Source organism: Pan troglodytes, chromosome 11 (genome assembly GCF_028858775.2).
Source record: "Pan troglodytes isolate AG18354 chromosome 11, NHGRI_mPanTro3-v2.0_pri, whole genome shotgun sequence".
NCBI lineage: Eukaryota > Metazoa > Chordata > Mammalia > Primates > Hominidae > Pan > Pan troglodytes.
In genome coordinates, this window is record NC_072409.2 from 30,364,638 (window position 1) to 30,373,437 (window position 8,800).

An 8,800-nucleotide genomic window follows, 5' to 3' on the forward strand; every position below is an offset into this window, starting at 1 on the left:
AAAGAACTGTTTCTGCATTGAATGTTTCTCATTTCTTTTCTTAATTAATTTGTTCATTCATTCATTCATTTTAAGAAAGCCACCGGCTAGAATTATGGAATTATCACAGTAATTTCAAGCAATCAATATCTTCCTGCTTATATGGTAAATATGAAAATTTGGATTCTTCATTTGTTTCCTGCAGAAATAGAAAGTCGGTAACTTTAGCTTTTAGGTACAAACCAAAAAAAAAAAAAAAAAAAAAAAAAAAGAATCTCTGGGTTAGAAAAACCCAGTATCTCAGAGTCACTAGAATCAACTAACACAGGTTGCCAGGGTTGTTAAAAATCTTAAACTCTATCTGGTCCAATTGCCCATTTGATGCTCAGCTCTTCTCCACCCCTCTGTTGAATGGGCATAAACCAGCAATTTGCTCATTGCTTCCAGGGATAAACACTTCACTGTCTTATGAGTTGGCCAAATCTCCATCTGGAAATCTCTGAATGCTAGAATCTCTTCATTATTCTGAGGCCAAAGATTTCTTTCTGCAATGTCTACCTACTGGGACTACTCTCAGTTTACTAAATGAGTGACTCTGTAAAGTCTCTTACCAATATTGTGGACAACAGAATCTGAGTTATTACTGTCTCCCAGAAATCTCTCCTGCTGTTTCTTTGTTTAAAATGGAAATAGCTGTCTTTCTCTTTACCATCAAAGTCCTTTCTTCCCCAAACTTCAAATAAAGTACTTTCATGATTTCAAAGCTGTTCATATTCTAAATGACCTAATTGTTTTATCAAAAGAGAAAAGAATGGAGCTACCCAAACCCTTCCACGTGCAGATATTTGGGGAACACCTGGTACCTGGGAAGTATTAAGCCAGGTCCTGGTCACAGGAGGAAATGATTTGGATAATCATGTCTGGTGCTGGACACCATCATTCTGCTATTCTGCATGGACCCAGGAACCAGCCCGTGTCTCAGATCAAAGGAACAGTCTTGGCCTCAGGGGAGCTAGTAGGGAATCACTTGAAGGGAGGCAGCCAGACAGCGACAGTGAGACAGTGAATGGGCAGGAAAGCAGGTTTCCTGAGAAGGACTGGCTACGTGATTTGTGGGTCCCAGTGCAAAATAAAAATGCAGGGCCTTATTAAAATTATAAAGAGTTTTAAAGTGGAGACAGCAGAGTATTAAGCCAAGCAATGAGCCCTGGACAGCCCTGCAAGAGCAACAGCAAACCTCTGGCCTATGTGGTTGGTTCCATTTGTTCTGCTCAGGGAACCTCAAGGTATGTAGGGCATGGGAGGCAAAAGAAGGACCCTCCTCATCCTCTCCCTGAGGTCCTATGGAAAGATAACAGGACCAGGTCTCCTGACCTCCTATTTAGTGCATTTCTTACCCATTCATATTATTTTCTCACACAATGGCAAGAAGGCACTTACACAGATTAGAATAAATGCACATAACTGCTTTCCAAATTTTTCCAAAAGGAGGTGGTATAAAAAATGGAGGGGAGAAGAGCTTTTACCGTCCAATTCCAAAGTCCATTACCCTCTAGCCACCCACCAGGATGTCACCTAAAGTCTTCAAGCCACACTTGCCTCATCTCTGTGGTGGGAGTGATAGGAGATTGTCTTTATGTCACAAGCAGCATTAGATAAAAATAATACATATTAGCTTAAAAATAGTGCAAATATTTCATTAGTGTTTTGTTGAGATAAGAAGATGGAAGAGAAAATAGGAGAAGCGAGATGAAGAAAGGAAAGATAGAACCAGGCATTGCCTTTCATGTCATGTTTTTGCCTGCAATGGCCTGTTTCCTTTCTCCCTGTGAAAACTTATCCTGCACATGGATGAAGCAGCTCTGTTCTCAAACTACTTGTTCCCTTCCCTTGGGCTTCTCTAGCCATGGGCCTCCATTTGGGAGCCGTGATCATCTGCTTTCTTTTCTGCCTCTAGATCTGGTGCTCCTGGTAGACCTGCTCTCTGACTTACTCGCCTCTTGTGTCCCCAGGCTCTAGCCAGTGCTTGATCAGAGAAGGTGCTCTGTTCCTACTTACTGAAGAAGGGAAGAAAGAGAGAAAGGAGAAAAAAAGCAATGATGACGTTACTGGAAAGGGGTCCCGATCCAGACCCCAAGAAAGGGTTCTTGGATCTCCCGCAAGAAAGAATTTGGAGTCCATAAAGTGAAAGCAAGTTTATTAGGAAAGTAAAGAAATCAAAGAATGGCTATCCCATAGACAGAGCAGCCCCCAGCGCTGCTGGTTGGCTATTTTTATGGTTATTTCTTGATAATATGTTAACAAGAGGTATGATTATTCATGAGTTTTCCAGGAAAGGCGTGGGCAATTCCTGCAACTGAGGATTCCTCCCCTTTTTAGACCATATAGGGTAGCTTCCTGATGTTGCTATGGCATTTGTAAACTGTCATGGTGCTGGTTGGAGTGTCTTTTAGCATGCTAATGCATTATAATTAGTGCATAATGAGCAGTGAGACGACCAGAGGTCACTTTCGTCGCCATCTTGGTTTGGTGGGTTTTGGCTGGCTTCTTTACTGCATCCTTTTATCAGCAAGGTCTTTGTGACCTATATCTTGTGCCGACCTCCTATCTTATCCTGTGACTTAGAATGCCTAACCTCCTGGGAATGCAACCCAGTAGGTCTCAGCTTTATATTTCCCAGCCCCTATTCAAGATGGAGTTGTTCTGGTTCATATGCCTCTGACAATTACAAATAAGAAAGACCTGCTAGATGCCAATTCTATTGGGCAATTGTTTTCTTGTGGAGTTGCTCCTTATAATGGGGCCAGTTTTTCAATGCCTTTGAATCACTCAGGACTATCAAGCATCCTCCTTCTCTCGCCGTAAGACCCAACTTGTAGCCCATCTGACCATAATGTCTTTTTCTGGAAAGACGCAAAAGAAGAAATGTGACAGGAAGGGGGGCAAAGTTGGGGAAGGAGATGCTACTGTCTTCTGCCCACCTCCTGCCTTACCACCCACCAAATCCCAACCATGGGCCAAGGCAGGGTAAGAGAATCAGAGAATCCCTGTTCTGAGCAAGTCCAGGCAAGGCACTAGGCAGAAGAGGAGGAAGAGGAGGGAGAGGAGTGGAGAGGAAGTGCTGGAGGGGCAGGGGTGGAGGGTCTGAAGGTGTTTGGGAAATTGCTAACCTGTGGTCGAGGGGGCAGAGTGGAGGCTGAGATCTGAGGTCAGGATTCCAGAGCTTCACAGCAAGTTCCCCTTGACACTTAGGCAGGGTGGTCAAGGCTGGAACTGCAGGTTTAGAACACCCACTCCAGTCCTTGCAGTGGATGGTCCCACAGGACTTTTATTATAGGAATATATAAGCTAAGATTCTCCTTAGGCACCTAAAATCACATAGCCCACCCAGCATGGAGTGGGTTTCCTAGATTCATGACCAGGTGGCTCCTAAATCAACCTTCATCTCAAGTGTACCCTTTCCACCGACTCCCCCAGATTTGCACCCCCTCCTGAAGTCCTCATCTCAGTTCATGGACCATATCTAAGTCATCCCAGAGAGAAATGCAGACTTTTCCTCCATTCCTACCTCACTCCTCTCCCTGCAACCTCCGATGGATAATTATATGAGTTCTACTCATCCATTCCCCTGGCACTGCTCCAGTCAGGCCACCATCATCTTGAACTTGAAGTGTTGCAACAGTTTCTGTTCCTTCTGCCTTCCCTTGGCCTCCTCTTCAGTCTTCTAGGCTACAGCCAGTGACTCATCTACAATACACTCCCGATCATGTTCCTTCCCAATCAAGCACCATCATATCACCTTTGGCATTTACAGAATCAACTCCTTGGCCTGACTTTTAAGGCACTGTGTGATCTGTCCCCATGGTGTCTGCCCTCATCCCTTCCCACTCTGTCCATATACCCCAGGCATCAACCTCATGCCAAATATCTGCTTTTTTACACCTTTATGCCTTTACTCAGGCCGTTTCCTCTGCCAGGAATGTAGTCCTGCTCCATGTCTGCCTGATAAATTCCCACTGGTCTCTTTTGACAAGCTTGGCTAAATTGTCCCATCTTCACTAAACTCCAAGCCTCCAGTGGAATTCCAAGTCCTCAGCCCACAAGACTGGTTTAGAGCACTGAACACCTTGCATGCTAATTAGTCATCTGTGTCTGTCAAGCCCCCTCCCTGGAGGCTGAAAGCTCCTCAAAAGCAGAGTCTACCTCATTCACCTTAGAATAGAAATCAGTGGATGGTTGTTGATCTGAACTGCTTTGCAGCAGGCCTGGCACCTGGTACTCACCATGACTGGAGACCAATCGCCTAATTAAAACACACCAGGGACACTCTCTTTTGTTGCATCAAATCCGCCCTGGCAGATCCTCTGAGGAAAGAGAAACTATTAGCATGAGCAAGTACATTACCGTAAGTGGCACATCAGATTCTTAATTAGGAGATAAACATCTGTAAAGCATGCATTTCCTCGGTTACAGTGTATACTGAGAGCCCGCAGACAAGTCTCAGAGAATGGGTTTCAGGTCACACTGCCAGAGACAGGTGGCTGTTTGTCAATGCAGTTATATAATGCCTGCATGCTTGTCTGAGGGAGTGTGGAGAAATGGGCAGGGGCTCAGGCGTCACCTTCTTGCTGAAGCCTCAGAGTTGCAAGTTCCAGAAAGGCAGAACAACCTGGTCAAGAAGAGATCAAGATGGCCAATTTAGTAAAAGGCTGTGGGGCATGCTGATATGTATGGGCATTTGAGGAAAATATTTTCAGCTGCTACTTAGAAGATGCCAGCAAAGCCCTACTTTGTCAGTCTCTTTTCTCACTGGGTTCCCATTTATCCACTCTCCAGTCATAAAACCCACTCAGCCTTAGGTAAAATTTTACAAAGTTCTCTCTTCTGCATGGTCTCATTATAGGTGATGTGGGGAGTGAGCTGAGGATCAAAGGAAGTAATGTGGCCAGGGTTATCTAGCAAGTGAGCGGCAAGTGGCAAAGCAAAATCCACAGTTAATTATATTAATCCAGTATCTTTTTCTCCTGTGAAATCTGCCTATAGTTAATTGAATAGTGAACCCCACCTCCCTAAAATTCATGTCCACTGGAAACTCAGGATGTGAGCTTATAAGGATATTTACAGATAGGATTAAGGTAATCTCAAAATAGGATCATCCTGGATTTGAGTGGGCCTTAAATCCAATGACAACTGTCCTTATGAGTCTACAAGCCATGGATTGTCAAGGACTTCCATCAGGGACCAGCAACTAGGGGAGAGTCTTGAAATGAATTCCTCCTCAGAGCCTCCGGAAGGAACCAAACCTTGACAACACCTTGACTTTGGACTTCTGGCCTCTAGAACTGGGAGCAAATACATTTCTGTTGCTTTAAGATACCAGGCTGGTGGTCATTCATTACAGCAGCCACTGCACACTAATGCATCATCTGAGTTACCCTTTGCTGCCAATTGCAAAAGGAGGGTTGAAAACCCCTAACACCAGCAAGCCATTAAAAATTACTTTTCATTTCATTTCATCCTTGCGTGGAAATAAAATCACATCAATCCTTCTTCAGATAATTGTCAAGGAAGACAGAGTTTGACAGAGAAGATGGGGAAGGAAACAAAACTATGGTGGCCCACTATGTGTCATCAATAAGAGCTATATTATCTTACTTAATCGCTAATCAAATTAGTACTGTCAGTAGTGTTTTGACCCTATTTTATAAATGAAGTAAACAAGACTTTAGAGAGACCAATCTAAGATTGAAACCCATGTTGACTGATGATGGCCAATTCTATGTCCTGCAGAAATGAGTTGATGCTATTTGCTTCCTCTTCAAGGTTCTCCAGATCAAGGGTCCACAATCATGCCCTACACACAGGAGCCTGGAGCCTGAATTCTCAGATAGCCTCAGCCCAGCTCACCCTGTGCCTCACTCTTCTCCCTCATTCTCCTACAGCATCTGGTTGGGTATTGTGTAAATCTCTTCTCCCCAGCATGAATGCAATAGAGACCCCGGACTCTGCCCAAGGGACTAAGGCCAGGAGCCTTGAATCCTTCAGTCCGGAGACACGGTTTGACTTAGAACTTCATACATACTTAGCACTAATCCCATACAAACGGCTATGCTGGGCTCCCTGCGAAGAGAGGGATTTGCCTTACTGAATCCCTCTGAGCCTCAGATTCCTCTTATGTAAAATATAGATAAAGTAGTATGCTTTAATTTGGGCTGAGTTCAAATCCTCATTCTGCCACTTACCACTAAAGTCACTTTCCGTCCCCCTAAGTCTTCCATGTTCTGGGGTTTGAGCAGCCATGAGAGGTTACACACTAAAAATTCACATGCACAAGCTATGCAGAGGTTAGTGGTTATTCTTCAACAAAGCTAATCATACTTGATTAAGCAGCAAATGCCAAAGAGCTATGCAGAGTTTAGCAGTTGTTGTTCAACAAATCTAACAATATGTGATTTGGACTACTTCTTCAGCTGCCAAAATATTTTTGATAGCCCAGCATAGCACCTAAGAATGTGGCTCTGGAGGCAGACAGCCTGGATTGAATCCCAGCTCTGCTATTTTTTAGCAGTGTGACCTCTGACAAGTAACCTAATCTCTCTATTCCTTAATTTCCTCATCTGGAAAGCTGGAAAAAACTAGTACCTTCCTCATGGGGCTATTGTGAAGATTAAATGAACTAGTACATATAAGGTGCTTAAACAGGACTTGGTACTAGGGAACAGTGAATGAGTATTGTCTTCTTAACATTTACAATTTTCAAACATACCTTTTTGTATCTAATGATTTTGTAGTCATAGGAAATAACCCAGACTAGGCTTTGCTGTTCTTCTGCTGGTGTCACCTAACATTTGGACAGGAACTAAGAACGTACTTCTGTAAAATATAGGTTGGATACAATAACCCAAAAAGATTTTCTTCATTAGAACTGAAAATGGAGGGATGGCTTCTTATAGTGAAGTCTCTACCTTGAGCTGAAACTCTACCACATAGGGTTGTGTGCTTTGGGGCCATTGCTTCTCTTTTGCGAGCTTCAACTGATTAGTCTGTAAAATGCGCACATAGGTGCATGTGTTTGTGGATGGTGGGAAGGGTGGGGAGATATAGTGATTGGATCAAGCGATGATCTTACTTTTATCACTGTGAGGTCATATCTGGCATGCGGCAGATGCTGTAGATTCCCAAAGTCCTCAGGGCATCTCCATCAAGTAACCTTGAATGTGTGGCCGGGATAATGACAGAAACTGTCCAGTTCAAGCCAACATCAAGACAAGGACCAGGCCTCAGACTTTGCAGGCAGGCCAGGCAGGAAGAGGACAGATCTGCTCAGGTCTTTGGGGCCAGATGAGCTGCCAGATGATACACAGGCAGGGCATCTCAAGGTCCAGTGTGGAGGCCAGCACAAAAACCAGCAAGTGGGACACTACCCAAGCCATGCTCTGGTTGGGAACAGAGAAGCATGCTGGGCCAAACCCGGGAAGGTCACTGGTGTCAGGAACTCAGGATAGCCTATGGGTGCTGCTTGTCCTGCTAACATGGCCATGCAAAACCCAAGGTGCTTTTCTGTAAGACTAACCTCTCTCAAACTTCTAAACAACCACATTTTAAAGACTCAAACCCCAGGAATGCTAATCTACCCAAACAACATCGTTTTTGTTCACTGGTCCTCTGAGAATGGCATGAAGAAATGTCACAACCACATGGCCAACTTGCAAGGTTGGGGTTGAGGTATAAGTCACCACCCGTCACACTTGCTGTGCAACCTTGTATGCAATATTCCATCTCTTGGCTTCTGTTTCCTTGTCTGTCAAATGAAAAGAGTATTAAAGAACAGTTGATCTCGAAATATTTTCCTGCTCTGGAATTCCGCGATTTCAGTTTCTTAGGTAAAATCTCAGTTTTTGTGCCAAGAGTCCCAGCCCACATAAAATAGAACATTCCCTATACTTTTCTTAATAATCTTAAAGGGAAAGTGAGCTTTTAATAGGTGTCCCTAGCTATATAAAATGTATATTCACCCGGCTCCTTTCTTCATAGAGAAACTTTGGAAAATGCTTACTAATTTACCTAAAGAACACAAGTTTTGGAATTAAAGGATTTGAGCTTGGAAAGTTTCCTACTGTGCTCCAGATTATGCCAATCTGTTCTTAGCCTTTTAACACTCCGGTGCACTCTACCCAGGAAGCACTCAAAAAGCCAGCATGAACATCAGTTTCTTAAGTATTTCCCAGCATTATGTTCCAGTACTCTCTTGATTTGGTTCTTCCCAAGATTTTCAATTTCTGACATCTCAAGTCCTTCTTGTTTCAAGGGACCCATTTATACAGACATCCTGGGGTGGTGGCCTTAACTTCTGACATTTGACTCAAACCCCACAGGCTGCCCAGATTCCAGCAACACCAGCTACTCTGCAGGAGAGGTGCCCATCCCAAGGAACCCTCCTGCCTCTCTCCTTTCCTTCCCCCAACTCTCTTCTTCAAGAAGGGACTTTATTAATAACCTCATCTCTCAACTGGGCATGATACTATAATACATTACCTAGCAAATGTAGAAAAGGGGGCATTATTAATAGAAAACACCCACCTGGACTTTGCTGATTTGAATACCAGTTCAGAACACTGGAGAAGGCAGCCAACGGGGCTGGGTTCTACTCTTGGCTCATTTCGTGCCTGGAAGAAAGCCGTCCCTCCATAAATGCAGTTCTCACCTTTGGAGAAGGCAAATTTCAGAATCTGCCAGCTCTTTGCCTCAGAGGGGTCATGATGCAGTTCCTCATAATACAATGAGGAATTCAAAACATACAGCGTGGCATAAAATGTCAATT